Raw genomic sequence first — 17,615 nt, 5'->3', positions numbered from 1 at the left:
TATATATAAATATATGCGGTGGCCCCTAGAGACAAAACACGTACAAACTCCAAAAAACACGTACAAACTCCAAAACACATTTCTAGAGTTAACTGAACTTCCAAAACAGATCTACCTAGATCACTTAAATTACACAACTGAAATCATATGTGTATTGTTTGTGTATTTATACACAAGCACAAAACCAAAAACAAAGCACCAGAAGCACACAGGCCAAAAACAACAAGGGCACAAAAGACCGAGAACCAGCTTCAGGAGGGCGACCATGAACCCGGCAGAACAGGAGCGAATGGCGAAGCAGTTCAGGTGGCCGCCCCGGAGGTTGACAGCAAAACAAAAGAAAGTTCAAAAGTTCAGCTGGCCGACCAGGAGGCCAACGGTCCAGCAGTCCAAAATCCATGAGCTCAGGGGGCCGACCCGGACGTTGAGAGCACAGCAGGTCACAATTCATCAGTTCAGGCGGCTGACCCCGATGGCAACGAAGTCCAGCTGACGGCCCGGAAAGCGGCCGGCGATTCCGAGGGGCAAAACGTGGCTTGGGCGGCGGCTAACACAGCCGCGGGACCAGGCGAGGCCGACACAGAAAACAGAGGCCGAAGCTGGACCAGGCGAGGGCGAAGCAGAAGCCGAGGCCGAAGCCAGCCCAGGCGGAGGCGAAGCAGCAGAGGCCGAAGCCGGACCCGGAGGCGAAGCAGGAAGCAGGCCGAAGCCGGACCGAGGCGGACCAGGTCGAAGCTGAGGCCGAAGCCGGACCAGGCGAAGCAGAAGCTGAGGCCGAAGCCGGACCAGGCGAAGCAGAAGCTGAGGCCGAAGCTGGACCAGGCGGAGGCGAAGCAGGAACAGAGGCCGACGCAGGACCTGACGATGGCGAAGCAGGAGCTGATGCTGAGGCTGGACCAGGCGAAGCAGAAGCAGAGGCTGGACCAGGCGAAGCATAAGCAGAAGCAGATGCTGGACAAGTCGTAGCAGAAGCAGAGGCTGGACAGGCGTAGCAGAAGCAGAGGCTGGACCAGGCGAAGCACAAGCAGAGGCTGGACCAGGCGAAGCACAAGCAGAGGCTGGACCAGGCGAAATTTAATTTTAGCAATTATTGTTTTTTTTAATGTCACAATTCCAACCCTGCTCCTTTACCCGGGCTTGGACCGGCAAAAGTGACCCGAAATAGGCACTCTGGTGGAGTTACTTTGTGTGTGTGTGTTATAAGTAGTTTTAAACCTTGTGATCCACAAAACAGCATAAGAGTAAAAGAAGAACTGACTGCGTTACAGCACCCGCTGCTTGTTGAGAGTAAAAGCGATACGCGCTTTCACGTCTTTTTTAGCGACTTTTTCTAGAAAAAAAGTCGCTAAGGGGTCTGAAAACTCGCTAAATATAGCGACAAAGTCGCTAAGTTGGCAACACTGGAGCCTGTTTCTTTGACATGGGAAAATCAAGAGATATCAGCCAAAACACCAGGAAAAGAATTGTCGACCTCCGTAAGTGTGGCTCAAATTTGAATACAATTTAGTGCCATTTGCAATTAAGAAATACAGATAGTTTCTCTCTCTACTCCTAAAGTTAACAAATATATTTTTTATATTTATCAATCTAAAAAAGTAAACATTTAGTCTGATTTGATGTTACAATTAAAAAAGTGTTTGTGTTTTTATCAGAAGAGTACATAAATATCTGGTTTCAACTGTATATTTGATGATGTTGGTGTTTGGCTTGATTGTCAGCACAAAGAGGGAGAGAGAGGAATAGAGAGGGAGGGAGAGAGGAGAATGAGGACAGAACAGAGATGGAACAAGAGCAGGTGAGACACACATGTTAGTCAAATGGTTGTTCAGAACATGTATCTAGTGCCTAGTGTAACTTTTTAGATACAATTTGTTACTTTTCAAATTCTATATTTATGAAATTATGCAGGCTTGTTTGCACAACAAGGCTAAATAATTATATAAACTTTTCTGAATCTAAATAGTGGACTTTGGTAGAATTAAAAAATAAGTGTAGTGCAGGTCTATGGTGATTTTTAGTGCTACTATCATCTAGTTTTGATTCTGGTTCTGTTTTGGTTAAGTCCTAAGTAGTCCTGATTTTGAACTGTTGTAGTCCTGTTTTAATTCCGGATCAGTTCTGGGTCTGGTTGAATTGGGGTTTAGTCCCTGTGTCTTGATACAGCCCCAACTTTGTTCTGCCTTGCTGCTTAATTAAAAAAAGGTGTCCTGTATATGTGATATTTATTTTTTTCCTATATGATATTTATTTTTTTCCTATATTCTTTTTTGAACAAAACTCAAAACAGAGCCTAATAATCTTTCAGTCATTTCTACCCTCACTTAATTTCCTTTCGTTGCTCAGCTCTCACACGGTGGCTCAGCTATGTTCCAATCCCTCCATATTGTGGCCAATCACATTCAAGGATATAGGATAATATCATTATGTGAAAAACAGAGAGGGTGAGAGACGCGACAGTCGAATGGAGCATGCATGTGTCCTCTCAGTAAGTGAGTGAGACAGTAGACAGCGGTGAGGAGGGCTGTGTGAAAGAAAAAACACATAAATATGCCTGACACCCGTAAACGAAACAGCACCTGGCTGCAGTTTAAAGACTTTTTTTGTCTCGGTCTTGGTCTCGCCTCGACTTGGTCTTGTCTTGGTCTCAGATTAGGTGGTCTTGACTACAAGTCTATCAGAACATGGTATATTATGTTTAGGTGGAAACTAGCGAGCTAACTCCCTGCTGACTTCTAACTCTGTTAAATTTGATAAATTCTGTTTTCATGGATGCCTGGATGTTTAACTTAATTGTTACACCTGGTAGACCAGCTACACTGATCATTTTATAAAGGATGAAAGAATTTAGAGCGTTTTTAAGTCTCAATGATGCCGCAGCGTTCGTTTGACTTTGGGACCTGAAGCAGCATTTGGACCCGTTAGTGGCTATCGATGTCAGACAGTCCAGGAATGATTTCTTTACTATGAAGGTTAAATGATCAGTATGTGGGTACATTTAGATTTGCAACCAAAATGTAAATTCAATAGGGTACATAATTATATTATAATTGGGATTTTACATGTGCTATGTCCCCTAGATGTCTCTTAAAATGACAGATTAAACACATATGCTTTTTTAATAAATGTATATTTCTATATTTTATAAATACCATTCTGACATTAAGTGTCCAAAAAAGTGTTTGTCATCTGATTATGCATTGTGGTAAATTACTTATGTTGTATTAGTGTGTCTGAAAAAATCTAAAGTATAAATATATACTTTGTTGGTCATTACCATTATTTCCACTGTTCCCCCCCAAAAAAGACATAAAAGAAGTTCTTTTAAACCACCGAGGTAGTTTCTGCAAGAAATGTTTAGTGGGATAAAAATGTAATCTTGCAATGTAGTATGTCAAATATGAAGACGAAAAGACTAATAAACTGAAATATGGCAATATGCAGTAAACAAGATTCATCTTCCTGTAGTTTAATGTCAGTTAAACTTTTAAAAAAGTTTCTCTTTTTGCTGTGCTACTCTTCCTGATTCATTGAGTGAGTTTTGTTAACGCAGGACTGCTGTATGTTTGTCTGTGAGTCTGGGCTCAAAAATTGGGTATAGATATAAAAAGCTAGCTGTGGCCCTGGGTCTTACCTTAAATCCTTTCCACATATTTTGTGCTTCTCTAAGACTTCGAAAGAAGTAGAGGGGCATTCATTTGTCAAAGGCAGATTAACCTTATATAAACAGGTTTCAGAACTGAGAAGAAAGAACTAAACCGGGTGGGGGAAAGTAACTTTCAAAATGGGCTGAATGAAAAGTGAAATGAAGGAAAAATGAAATGACAGAGTTACAAAGCTGGATAGAGAGAAAAGATTGAAACATGGGGCAGTCTTGATTTGGGGTTAGAGAGAGGAGAGACTGAGAGAGAGCAAGAGCTTAGGTTTGGTTAGGATTGCAGCCAGCGGAGCTCAGAAGACTAAGCTGCTTCCAGATGAGTAAAAGAAGTCAAACAAATGGAGACACACATTCACATAAGCAAATAAGAGATGTGTGTGAGAGGACAAAACTCCAACCACAATTTAGTTAAACAGCAAACTAAAAAAGACAGCCAATAATCAAAAGCACTGAACTTTGCAGAAGGACTTTGAGACATAGGCTACATTCACACTGCAGGTCTTAATGCGATTTTTTTGAACAAATCTGCTTTTTTTTTGTCTGCTTGTTCACACTACAAATAAAACATGACAGAAAACGCGCTCTGTTTAGACTCAGACCAAACAGTATTGTTTGACTGTTTCGGACTTTACATTTCCCAATTTTGCTTTAAGTTATAAAGTTATTTACATATGGCCTAATAATTATCCTTATTGTTGTTTGAGAGAGGAGCAGTGCTTCAAAGGATAGTTGCAGTGTTCTGTCAGAATCTGTAGATTATACAGTACAAATAAAATGTTCATGTTCCTCCAACGTTGTCTTCCCAACAGTTTCACTGGATGGCCAGGAAGCGTTCACAATGTCTTCTCGGCGCTAATAATTGGTGTCTGTTTTGTGTCAGTAATGTAAAAGACGGATTTAATGCAAGATGACCATTCAAACAGCAGTCGCTTTCTAAAACATCAGATATGTATCAGATTCAGTACCACATACGAAAGTGACCCAGGTCGGATTTGAAAATATCGGATTTGTGCTGTTCACACTGTCATACCATGATCGGATATGGGTCGCATAGGGTCATGAAAGTCGGATTTGATGCACTTTCCCCTGCAGTGTGAACGTAGCCATAAAGAAACGACTTAAATGACAGATTTTGGCAATCATGATGATTTTTGAAGCACATTGTCCTTCACAGATAAAATAGCAATTTGAAATCAAACATTCCAGGCATGTTGTTTTTTGCTGGTATTACAGCAAGTCTCACAGTTGAAGACTTAAGTTTATATTAAACTTACAGAGCAATTTCAGTTACCATTTTACCAAAAGTAAAACTACTGGGGGTCACCTTTCAATGCCATTATGCTTAATCACTACTGTGACAGACAACAATACTCACTTATCCATATGAAGCTAAGATGCTTTTTTCATTGTCACGTGCTTGGTAATCCTAGTTTCACAAATATGTATCTTTTGTAGTGCCTATTCAATCCAGCTGTGTACAATGACAAGCAAATTCTTTACCTTCATGCCCTGCAAACCTTTCATTATCAAAAAAATAAAAATAAAAATAATATATTGTACTGGCAATATTAATGTAAAGACAATGTGAAATTTTATGCAGTTCTTTTCTAGTCTTGGCAACTGCTCAAAACTCAGGAGAAGTTTTGGGGTTTCAATATCTTAGCTAAAACCACTAAAAAGACAGGAATGGAATTAGTTAGCATCAACTGGGCCATAGCTGCATGGATATCTATGGGCAGGAAGAAAAAGGATCATTTGCAAAATAGTAAATAACTTAGAAATTGCACTTACTGTAATTGCAGATTAACCTACTCATTTAATAATTTGTAGACAGCTATGGTTGGTTAGTAGCTAGCTTAGCTTTAGATCTGCCAACTGTAGTTCAACTTAAATACTCTGCAATTATCATTTTCATATATCATATATTAAAATAATTTCAAAAGTAGGTTTACCATATTTGAATGCTAGGTGTAGTGCTAGGGGTCTCACCATGTAATGCACCTAACCTAAGGACCTCTTTAGTTTAAGGCCAACACTCCCACTGCTTAAACTTAACTTCAAATTCCATATATCCAGTAAATGAAGGTGTGCCAACAATAAAGACTGCAATATTGATAATCATCACAAACAAGTCTTAGTGTTGGAGTATTCCTTTACTTCCCTGTTTTTCTAGCTATTCATTGTTTAGAAATCAGTATTTATAATACATTCTTACAGTTTCCTTTAGAAAGAATATATAGAACTCTTATGTGTCAACAATACACTTTGCTGTTGCTGCAAACAAACAGTGCAAGGAATGCAACTCTCCAGACTTGGAGTGAGCATTATTTCCAACCTAAATTGTCTAGGTCCATAGAGAGTTACCTTTAAATCATTATGTCAGCAGGAGTCCTACCCTCAGGACACAATAACTCCCGAAGTGAAACTCACTGAACTAGATGAAAGAAGTTGATGCCATTTGCTCATGTGCACTGGTACACAAATTGTGCACACCGGCAGGTATGGACACACATGCCCACACAAATATCTATATACTATAAATGTCTACATGCAACATGCATAGTCATGGTGAAGTATATGGATGGGGTTTAGTGCAAAGGGAGCAATGAAGTGAAATGAATGGGAAAGATAATTTCAAGGAAAATGTCATTGGGGTGTGTATCACACACACATAAAGACAGGAGGGAATATTGTGAGGACTCTTCTTGCAATTTGTCACGCCTCTCTGCAGCAGCTTTCTATAATTGATTTAAACACACAGAGGCAATTACTTTAATTCCATCCATCATGTGCGATGGGAACTCCAATAGCCCATTAGTGCTGTCATATATTTACTCTTTAATGGTGTGTTCATAAAAACACAGACCTAAATCCATTTTGTGTGTGGCACAACCTTTCTTTCTCAATATACTTTTAAAAAAAACGAAATTAAAATTTGGATTCACCCTTTTTCCCCATTTTATATATATACGTGCATGAGTGTGTGTGTGTGTCAAAGGAAAAGGAATAAAACATTTTTCTTTTCTATTTTCTTGTCTTCCTAAAATTGTCTTTATTCATCTCTGTCCATTTGCCATATATCTAAAGAGAATGGCTGAGTTTTTGCATATCAAATCACCCTGTTTCCCCCAGCATTGCCCCACCTAAGAGTGACAACTCTAAATTAAACCGTTAACTCAACTCAAACTAAAGCCACAAAGCATCTGCATATTCCTGCTAAAGCTAAAGGATTTTTGCTTGTTTTAAGTTTTTAGTAAACCAAGCAAATTGCTGCTTGTTAGATTAAACTGTTTTGAGATTTCCCTTTCATTACAGACACAATGGACTGATACAAACATGTTGGTTAACTGCCAAATGATCTGTCTCTGTTTATGTGCATAAACAAGTGTTTGTACATTAGAGCTGTAGTGCATTTCTTTTTCTCTGCACTTCTTCTGCCTTTGTGGTTCATTTTCTTTCTTCATCTCTGTATTCATTAAATTCATTATTGCTCACAATAGAACTCTAACGCTAATTAATAAATATTTTTCCACTTTCTTTTCTTCTTGTCATCTTTTCTTCTATAATGCACTCTCATGGGGCAATAGAGAGCAAGGAGGATGAGAGTTTGACAACCCAACACAGACAGAGTGAAAAGGTACATAGACGAGATAGATCCTGAGTGATGAGACGAGCAGGCATAGTTATGAACATAAATTTCTGGGTTGAGAAACAAAAAGTGTGAAGCCATGTGCTATCCGTTGTGCTGAAGATTGACATGGCAAAGCTGCAAGAAAAAGAAACAGAGGAGGATGAATGATATGTGAGGTCTGTAGTTTGTTGAAGTATTCATGAGAAGTGCAGGGAGCAGGAATTGGAGGTGACTTAGGCTGAGGTATTGTTTTTACCATTTTCATCTCAGGAAGAATACGTTTCTGTGACAGTCATTGACCAAATGAGCACCAGTTGAAAATGACAAAGTGAATAACAGTGAACATAGGCAAATAATGTCAGAAAATTGTCACTGTTCATTCTTTGATCTCATTTTAGTGGAGAACAGCAACACAGACAGGTGAATGTGTTTTCAGCTGCATTAACTCGCAGCAGGCATGTGACAGTGTTAGGAAAATAACAGTTTGATCTTTTCTATGACCGAAATTGACGTGAAATTTTCTGGAAGAATGATCAGTAAAAAGAATTATGTAATCAGTGTTAAATTGGAAGCGTCATAAGAAAATATTAGACGTGTGTGTGTGTGTGTGTGTGTGTGTGTGTGTGTGTGTGTGTGTGTGTGTGTGTGTGTGTGTGTATACATTACATTAGTATCATCGAGTGTCTTCATCAGAAAGCATCTTGTTTCATTATTGGGTTTATCTCACAATCTTGGACTGTTAATGGTGATTCTTGTTCTGTTCAGGAGCTCTGCTGTGTGCTTTAAGGTTGCTCTAACCAGAAGCTGCAGCAGGTGAACAGCTAGTTCATGTTCTGTTATGCTGAGTTTACTCAGGCTGCAGAGCAAAATAAGGGCCACCATCAGCAATAGCAATCCATGGTAGAAGAGATGCAGTTTATTCAGGGAGATTAGAGATTTCTTGGAGAGCATATCAGTTATTGCATATCAGTATTTATCAAATATGATATTTAAAGAGGAAAACAATTCTAATTGATGTAATTTGTTGATTACTTTAGGAGCACTTTATTTACTATGTAAATGTATATAGTCATACCACTTGAAACATAAGTTTGAACTTCTCATAATAAATAGATAAAAGATTGTTCACGCACGCATACTAATATATGTATTTTGTCATTTCATTATTACCATTGGATACAAGTTTATTGCTAGTCGAATTGTCCAGCATTATTCCAGTAAACTTGAGTACAAGATCAAGTTTGAAACATGTAGATGATACAGTGAAAAAAGCATTGAATCATTGCCTACAATACAACGATACAATTCCTCCACTATTTTTCTCCTACTATTTCTATCTCCTCCTTGGCACGGTCATAATAATAGCTGGAGGAATCACTCAAAGCATATTGTTCACATATGTGTCTGACATTTGCTCTACCTCTAGCTCAGAGTAGTTTGCTTTTTAAAGTATAGGTGTTTCTACTGAATATTCCAGTGTTGTACTGTATTATTGTTCTAATCCTCTCATTGTCTTGGCCTTGTTTTATTCACTCAGCCTGGGGTTGGGAATAACAACAGCCACAACAAAGGCTACACACGCACACAGTGAGGCAGAGAGAACTGGACTGAACTGGAGACCATAACCTAGCCGAGCATCCAGCTGCAGCACATGTTCAGAAACTAGCATTCTGCACAATATGCACACACACAGACACCCAATCACATTATTAGCATGAAGGACTAAAACACATTTGTGTAATTCACTTTTAATAAGGGAACAATGAATGGTTCTTAAACATTAATTTATAGCCATTACATTGTTTAAAATAAAGGAGAATTTGTTAGATGTTAATAAACAGTGTGTATTCACAGAGTCATCGTGATTTGGTAATGTGATGTTGGGGTGGATTTAGGAGAGTGCATGTGTTTTTAGTCGTACAGGCAGAGAGAAAATGCAAAAATGATTATGCTCCCTCTTTTTGATTACAAAGCTTTGATGTTAAAAAGATGTATTGCAAAACAATAATCACTTTATCCACCCATTAATTTTTAGCAAAATGCCTTTCCCCTGTGTGTGCGTGCGTGTTTGTGTGTGTGTGTGTGTGTGTGAGAGAGAGAGAGAGGGAGAGCACTTGCAAAATTAAAACACCAAGCTTTAACCATCAGCACCACAGATTGTGCTACAGGGATCATCATAGTAGTAGTATTCCATTTGCCTTTCTCAGAAATATTAAAACAGGGCCACAAATTGCTCTCCTGTCAGATGCTGAATTGGATTGTTCATCAAATTCATTAATTTCTTTGCAATTAAATACCCATTTTTCAAATGTGCCCTATATGTGGCAAAAAGTTTCAAATACAATAATACTATGTCACTTCATACCTATTATGCCTCTATCCCAAGCCTATTCAAATGGCGGCCCGCGGGCCAAATGCGGCCCAGAAGCAACCTGCGAGTGGCCCTGCCTGTGGTCCTGGCAAAAACACAGAGAAAACGCAAAAAATGAGTTAATTAAAAAAAAAAAAAATTAAAAATTCCTACAGCGTAGTGTAGACTGTGAATGCAACACTCCTAGTAGCCTAGCAATATTTAACCCACAATGCACCGTGATGTAAACATATTAAACAATCATCGTAATATATGATGCGACAACAGCATGTCTTTCTCACTCCAAAAGCACAAAACTGACAATGAAAACTGCCGGTTTAACCCTGCCCAGACTGACAAATACTTATTCATTTTACCGAATTTAATAATCTTACAACCGGAGTTGTACTACCATGGTGAAGGTCCTGTACAGCCCAAGAGAGAGCTGCAGCAGCTTCCCTTCATGTTTGCTTCTTGGCGAAGAAGAAAAGGCCTTTCACAGATTCTGAAACAGCGAAATACTGCATGCTGGCCGTGGTGGATGCGGTGAAAAGTGATGAAAAAATTTAGAGTAAGTGTGACATCTGCTATTACAAACGTACCCCTGTCAGACAGTTCAAATATTCGTAGAGTTGAAGTTCTGGCGTCAGACGAGTTTGAAATGCTGTTAGATGACCTGAAGAAAACTGATGTAATGTCTATAGCAGGAGATCACAGACAGAACTGATAATGCACAGTTGTGCGTATATGTCCGTTTTTTGGATGGGAAATTGCTCGGCTTACTACCGTTAGAGGGACACACAGCTGGCGAAATAATGTTTGAGAAGATTTCAGCTCTTTTTGAGGAAAATGGTCTGGATATGAAGCGTGTCTGTATACTTGTGACGGATGGGGCTCCATCCATGGCAGGAAAAGTGAGTGAATTGAAAGGGAATTATCAAAATGTTTTTTTGTTATTATTATTATTTCAAATGTGCAAAAAATAGTTTAGTTATAGCTCCCTTTTTTTAAATGGACCTTTTGGTGTGCATTTGTGAGAGGTCACCAGATTTACAGGGGAATAGGAATAAAAAAATGATTTGTTTTTCAATACAGTTGTGTGGGTTTGAAATTGATCATGATCTACTGCTTACTGGCTTAAAAAAAAAAATCTGGCCCAGATAAATTCCCGGTTTGAAAATCTGGCCCAACTAACTTCGTAGTTGAATAGCCATGCTCTATCCTATGGGTAGGATCTCTTTTGTAAAAGAGACATTGAGTCTCAATGGGGCTACCTGTGATTAAGGTGTTTTGCAAGAATTCTTTAGCTCACACTTATAAATAGTTGCTGTAAGACTGTATTGTACATATTGATTATATACAGTTTGTGTTTTAAATATTGCCTTACCCAAGAAAATCCAATTTAATTTTAATACCATACAAAAAACATCCTCTCTCAAGGGTTAGTACAACTACTGGGGGTCACCTTATTGTTGCACTTCTCTTTAGTTGTTACTTTTTCATCACTACTCCTTTTATCCTTTTTCTTTTTCCTCTTGAGCCACAACAAGGATCGCAATCACTGTAATGTGTTGTAATCACATTTCCCAATTTGATAATTGGGGAAAAAAGGGTGTAGTTATGGAACAATATGGAGTAGTAGTTTTCCACAACTGAGACACATTCAAGTTCTCAAACTCCTCCTGCACAGATCCCACAATAAGCCTTTCTGTCTTTTTTCTTTTGTCCTGTCTTTCTTTCTCCCTGCTTCCCTTTCTGTCTCCCATCCCCATTCTTCTGACTCTATCACAGTCTGGTCTCCATTGTGGTGATAGATTATAATGATCTTTAATTAGATCTAAATATAACGATAGGCGCACATTGCCATCAGTGCCTCTCTGTGTGAAGACTGGCTATCATTAGGTTGGGTAATAAGAACCAAAGAAAAGAGGTGAAAAAAGGACTGGGAGAGATGGGGGAAGGGTGGGCAGTGGGGGGGGTGGGGGGAGGACAAGGGGGGAAAGAAAGGTTTTTCTTTTTTTTTAAAGGATGGATGAAAATTGGACTTGGAAAAGGTGATTGGAGATATTCAAGCCACTTTCAAAAACTTGAAGCAATTTACACCAAAGATGTTTCATGGGCATTCAACAAATGTATCATTAAGCACGTCAGCAGTCCATTAAGCTTTTTTTTCCTCTTCTCATTTAAATTCCTTTTTCTCTCAAATAGCACAGGCTAAAACTGTCTTCTCTTTTCCTAGTTTCACATTTTATGATGTTTTGATAATGATATAATTGTTTTTTTTATTTTATTTCTGATTTATTTATTTTACATTTATTTAAGAAATCTCCAAAAAGTCAACTCTTCAGTTCCACTCCCTTATCATCATTTTATCAGTTTCCGGTAATAATGATAGTCACAAATATTTTTCAACTTTATTGTTTATTACATGTGCTTTAAAGGTTAAGTTCCCTATTCCCAGCTGTTGTCAGATTTAATTGTTGATAATACTAAGCTTTTCCGTATTTTTCTAGATGAATCTTTATTCCGGTATTGTAGATAAAGGGGAAATTTGCTTGAGCTATGTTTATGTACCCTGCCTTTCGCCCTATGACAGCTGGGATAGGCTCCAGCGCCCCCCGCAACCCTGAAAACGATAAGTGGAAGCGAATGGATGGATGGATGGGCTTGCATCTCAATTTTAAACTGTCATGAAGAAAAACATATATATAATGGTCATAAATTTAAAAAAAAAACAATAATGATGTATCTATATCACTTAAAGAATGACTGATCAAGAGGTTTCAATGTGCTACCAAGAGCTCTGAAAAAATGTTGTTGTTTTTTTTGTTTCCCCAAACACGACTTTTCATCAGTCCACTATAAACTGATTAAATGGTCAAGCATTTGAAGGTTGGTCGGATGGAGTGTGACCAAGTCCTGTTGACTTTTACTATGCCAGTCACTTGATTATGGTGTGCCATTTGTGCCCTGCTTCTAACATCTTGCAACCTCCTGTTATCTGCTGGATTATCTCAAGGTCATCTTTGCACAGCCTGCACCTGTGGTATTACCTGGTTTTGTAGACCTTGTGTTTAGAGCTTGTTCCCCTGCTGCCATGATTGGTGCCTTCATGCTATCTTTCAGACAAGCTTTGCCCGGCCATTGATAGGATTTTTAGATTTCACCCACTTCTTCTATCTGCTAGTGGTAGATGCCATGCAGGGAATTGTCCTTCCCTGACTATGCCTCTTGTTGCTCCTCTTCGTTCTTATGTTTCTGCTGCCTGAGGTATTCACTAAGCTCATGATCAGTTGTGACCATCTTCCTGATGTTCTCATGGATCTTTGCTTTTTCATCTTGAACAGTGGTTCTGACACTCAGTAGTGCTCGGCCTCCTTCCTTTGCTTAGCGTACAGTTTCAAGGTGCTATATATTTAAAAAAAATTCTCTACTTGCTTTCATGGACCATGTGAGCAGTTGGGAAATTTTTGTTGTGGCTCCTTTTTCTCCGGTGTCTGCCCCTGGGCAGAGCTGCCTTCACTCATCTGTGCTGCTCACCAGAAACTAATGTATGGCATTCGTCAGAGGGTATTTATGACCAGCATGGCTGTCTCTTCACTGCCAGTTCGTCAACTTACCCATGTTGGTAATAGGCTCATTGTTCTTCAAGGATTCTTTATTGTCATTCGCATCACATGTTTACATGAGGTGTAATGAAATTAGGTGCACAAGGTCCCGGAGCGAAAGAAACAGAACAAAAAGAAAGCAGAATAACAAGTAATACAAATAAATAGAGCGCAACAACCTGAGTATTATAAATACAAGTACTAAAGTAATACAAATAAATAGAGTTCTTGATCTATGTCCCAGTTTTGTGTATACTTACCTCGATTTCTTTGTGCAGTTCCATCGTTACACCACCGCTCCAACTGAACTCGCCTTTTGGATACTGGTCATAACTATCATTGGAATTACACCACACTCCAATCTCTAGGAGGGAAATTTCCACAACTCACTGCCAGCCCTTCTTCCACCGTCACTCACAGGGAATCCTGGAATCCAGGTCAGCTCTTCATCTCTGCACCCAACTCACCACTTAGACCTTTGTTTTGTGTGAATTTAACTCAGGTGTCTCCGTACCTGGTTCTGCACTTGAGTCCAGTTCTGTACAGGCCTTTGGCCCCTGCTGACACTTGCCCCTGCTGGCAGCATTTTATCCTTTAAGCTGGAAGTTTGAGTGTTCTGTGCAGTGTATTTGCTGTTCCTAAGTCTCTTCTAGACAGAGATCTCAGATGTCATTCCTTGGATCTGCTTATTGAGTTTGGAGGTCACATGCTCCAGTTACCACAGTTGGCTTTAACTTTCGCATCTTTTATGCCTTTCTTCCACTTATGGTACAGAACACAACAATGGCGGAGTTTGCGCTCTCTAGTCGCATGACAGGTGAGTCCTAGTAAATCATTTCCCAGTACGTGTACATTACAGAAGCTATTTTTAAAAATTATGACTATTATTTTGCTAGCTATCAAACTCGCTGGAGAAATGCACTGAGTGTGATGCAGTATGGCAGCGCTATTATGGAATATGCTGTGAACTTAGCTAACATTACTTAACATTAGCCCGATGCATAACTAGCCAACTTAAGGCTTTCTGATTAACCCTCTGGGGTTGACGGATCCAGAGTCTCCATTTCAACTTGGGTCGAACGTGCGGACTTCAAACTATATGCTGCTTTTTAAATTGTGTTGATAGGCCACGTAAAACTGATGTTTGTTTGTTTGTTTGTTTTTCTGAATAAAACAGTGGCATTTACTCTGGGAAGAAACGGTAAAAACGACGTTTTCTAAGGAGAGCGCTAGCAAACACGCTTTGCTTGTGAGTGAAAAAAGAAAAAGAAAAAACACTCCTTCCATATTGGTGGAAAAATGTACCATGTCAACCAATAAAAAAATGATATGGCAACACGTGGCATTTGGTTGTTTGGGAAGAGCGGGAAGTTTTAGGAGTGACCGGCGAGAGAAAGCGAGTGAGCGAAAGAGAGAGAGAGAGAGAGAGTTTTGATATTTGAGAGATTTGTGACGTTTACCATGTTTGGAGTCTCAAGTTAGTGTGTTGTCTTGTGTAGGTAGTGTGTAGTGTAGTGGTTTTTTTGTTTTGTGTGTCAGTTCTACTAGTGAATGTCACAGTTGCTGCAAAAAAGCCACCAAAGGCATATTGCAGTGTAAAAGCTGTCTCCACATGGAAAACAGGAGTGATACACCTGCTGTCAGACCTGCCGGATTTATCCCTATGCTGTTCTCATCTATGTTATAGTGGACACAAACTATTTTTTGGAGTTGCATAAATAATGTGTGTCCCTTTTTATTCGATGCAGAGCACCTGATTGTACCATATAACCATATAACTTTGTTGTTTGCAAAAGTTGTGCATATTTTTAAAAAATGTACAATTTCAATTTGCATTATTATTTGCAAGTTATGAAAATTATTCGTTAAACATGCTTGTGGTTTTTGCAGTCAAAAATATCACTTTCTACTGGTATTTTAAATTTTGTCTGAATTTAGATAAATGGTGCTGATACAGTTTGTCAAAATGAGAAAATAACAGATTGGCGCGAGATAAATAGTTTTTAAAGGTGAAATATAGAGGCCAAATCAAAAGTAGTCAAAAATGGCCAATTATACCCTGGACACCAGAGGGTTAAAGGCTAAAAGCAAAGTTGTCACCAAGTACTGTTATTATTTGTGTGTATTGCTGCAGTTTTTTTGAGTATTAACTTGGTGCCTTTGGGTGAAATAATGGTAATATGAGGGACCGATCCATATGGTCACAAAGAATAGCCACTTGTTTCTGTGCTACCAAAGTTCCCCGGCTTTCACTCAAAATGTGTTTATCGTCAGCACCGACACATTAAACTACTTAAACATTATAAATGTCTTCAAGCTCACACCGAGGCCCATGGGGCACTATCAGCCACTGAGACAGTAGACACATTTATGTGTATTTGAATATGAATATTTCATACTTTAAGGCTGCCAGTTTATTTAAGGGAGATGAACAAAATACATTGGAATTGTACATAATAATATCACAGATGATCACAGTTTTTGTTTTTCAACAGGAGAAGAATATCTCTAACAAGTTGATTTGATCTTAATTTTTAACTGAAATTTGCATTTTCAGTTCATACACTATGTATATAAGGTGACGGTTTCATTTTGCAGTATTTTTGTGTAGTTCGTTTTTCTATGTCTTAACAGAAGGGGAACAAAGGTGTTTAAGTTCACCTAGGATGATTTGTTTTAATTTTCACATGGTCTTACTGAGGTGATGCGAATTGAGACACATGCATTCTTTTTTTTTTTTTGTTGGCTGGGGGGGGGATGTGCTGGAAAAGCTTGAAAAGGGACCTTGAAAGTACTTTAAAAGTGCTTGAATTTGACCCTGAAAAAGGCGTATGAACCCTGATTACAGTATATGTACCAAAAAATTGATTCTGTTCTGGACGTTGTGTTTTCAGTGGGCGAAACATTTCATCACTCATCCTAATGACTTCTTCAGTCAGTAAGCTCTCCAATTCTCCCTATCTGCATATGTTTTGCTCTCAGTTTTTAGGGTCACCGCCTTACTCTATTTGTCGTTCTCCCTTAGATCGCTCAAGTACGGCATCAGTCCTCCCAGCACGCCAGGCTCTGTGCTTTCGTTTTCTCCTCATCATTGTACATTTACCCTGTCACTGCAAATAGCTCTCACCTTTGTAAATACCCCGTCACTGTAAATAAACCTAATTCACTGCACTCCCGAGCCTCTGTGTGTTTCTGTCACATGAGTCCACCCTTTAGAGTCACCTAACAGGATTGGATATCGGGGAGAAATAAAAATATGTAACCCAATCCAATAAATATCACAAAAAAACCTCACAAAACTTGTGACATGGCATAACCAAGGTCATGACCTTAGCACGTCGGAACAGTATGCGTCACGTGATAGAGTGGTTATCGTGTGCGAGATCTGTCGGTGGTCTTGTCAGCGGTGTGAGTTACTTCAGGCTGAAAGAAGAAAAAAGCAAGACTGCTGAGTGTAACTTATGCAATGCAAGTGTTTCACAAGGTGGTAGCAGTGTTGGGAACTTTAACACCACAAACATGATTAACCACTTACCGAAATACCAGAGAAAGGAGTACATGGAATTTATCCAGGCCTCCAATGTTCCGAAGAAACACACAAACAGAAAGTATTCAGAGGTGTGAGAAACTCCCTCCAGAAAGCAATAAAGCAAAGCTGATAATGGAGAAAATTGTTGAATTTATTGTGCTTGATGACCAAACCCTTCTGTTGTGGAAAATGTCGGTTTTCGATGCTTAATGGAGCATTTGGAGCCTCGCTATATGCTGCTGAACTGGCATTTTATCTCAGAGAAAGCTATCCCAGAGAAGTACAAGCAGGTGTGTAAGTTCATCTCTGAATGTTTGGAAAGCATTAAGCTTAACAACTGATATCTGGAGCTCGGACATTTGTCCGTTGTCATTGCTAAGTCTGACTGTACAATGGATAGACTCAAGTTTTGCAGCTTTGCAAAAAGCAGTGTTGCAGGCTAAAGAGTTTTGTGGCTCACACTCAGGAGAGTCCATCGCTACAGCTATGGACGAAATGTTAAATGCGTGGAAAATTCCAAAGTCCACGTTGTTTTGTGAGACAACGGCAACAATATAACAAAGGCAATGGACTGGCTAGGTGTTGCAAGTTTTGGATGCTTCACGCACACTTTGCAACTTGTGGTGAATGAGGGACTGCTAGCACAACGTAGTGTATGTGATGCTGTGGCAGTGGGCAGAAATAGTGGGTCAGTTCAAACACTTCACCACAGGCATATTCACCTTTGGAGAACATTCAAATGGAGCTGAATATGTCACCCAAACGTCTGATATAAGATGTGTGTACAATAGGGCTGGGCTATATCATACCGTTCACGGTAATACCGGTGTAATTTTGGGCAA

General features: G+C 39.2%; 1 long non-coding RNA gene across 1 annotated transcript; it reads left to right on the top strand.

The window, feature by feature from the left end:
- Nucleotides 1–1,758: 1,758 nt before the first annotated feature.
- Nucleotides 1,759–17,609, top strand: LOC102309511. Its single transcript, XR_001335809.1, has 4 exons — nt 1,759–1,795; nt 13,523–13,681; nt 14,019–14,061; nt 16,139–17,609. It is a non-coding gene; the product is annotated as an uncharacterized LOC102309511 (long non-coding RNA).
- The last annotated feature ends 6 nt before the right edge of the window (nt 17,610–17,615 follow it).

Source organism: Haplochromis burtoni, unplaced genomic scaffold (assembly GCF_018398535.1).
Source record: "Haplochromis burtoni strain Fernald_Lab_line unplaced genomic scaffold, NCSU_Asbu1 Contig_653, whole genome shotgun sequence".
NCBI lineage: Eukaryota > Metazoa > Chordata > Actinopteri > Cichliformes > Cichlidae > Haplochromis > Haplochromis burtoni.
The sequence above is the reverse complement of the archived record's forward strand: the minus strand, read 5'-3'. Positions and strand labels throughout refer to the sequence as shown.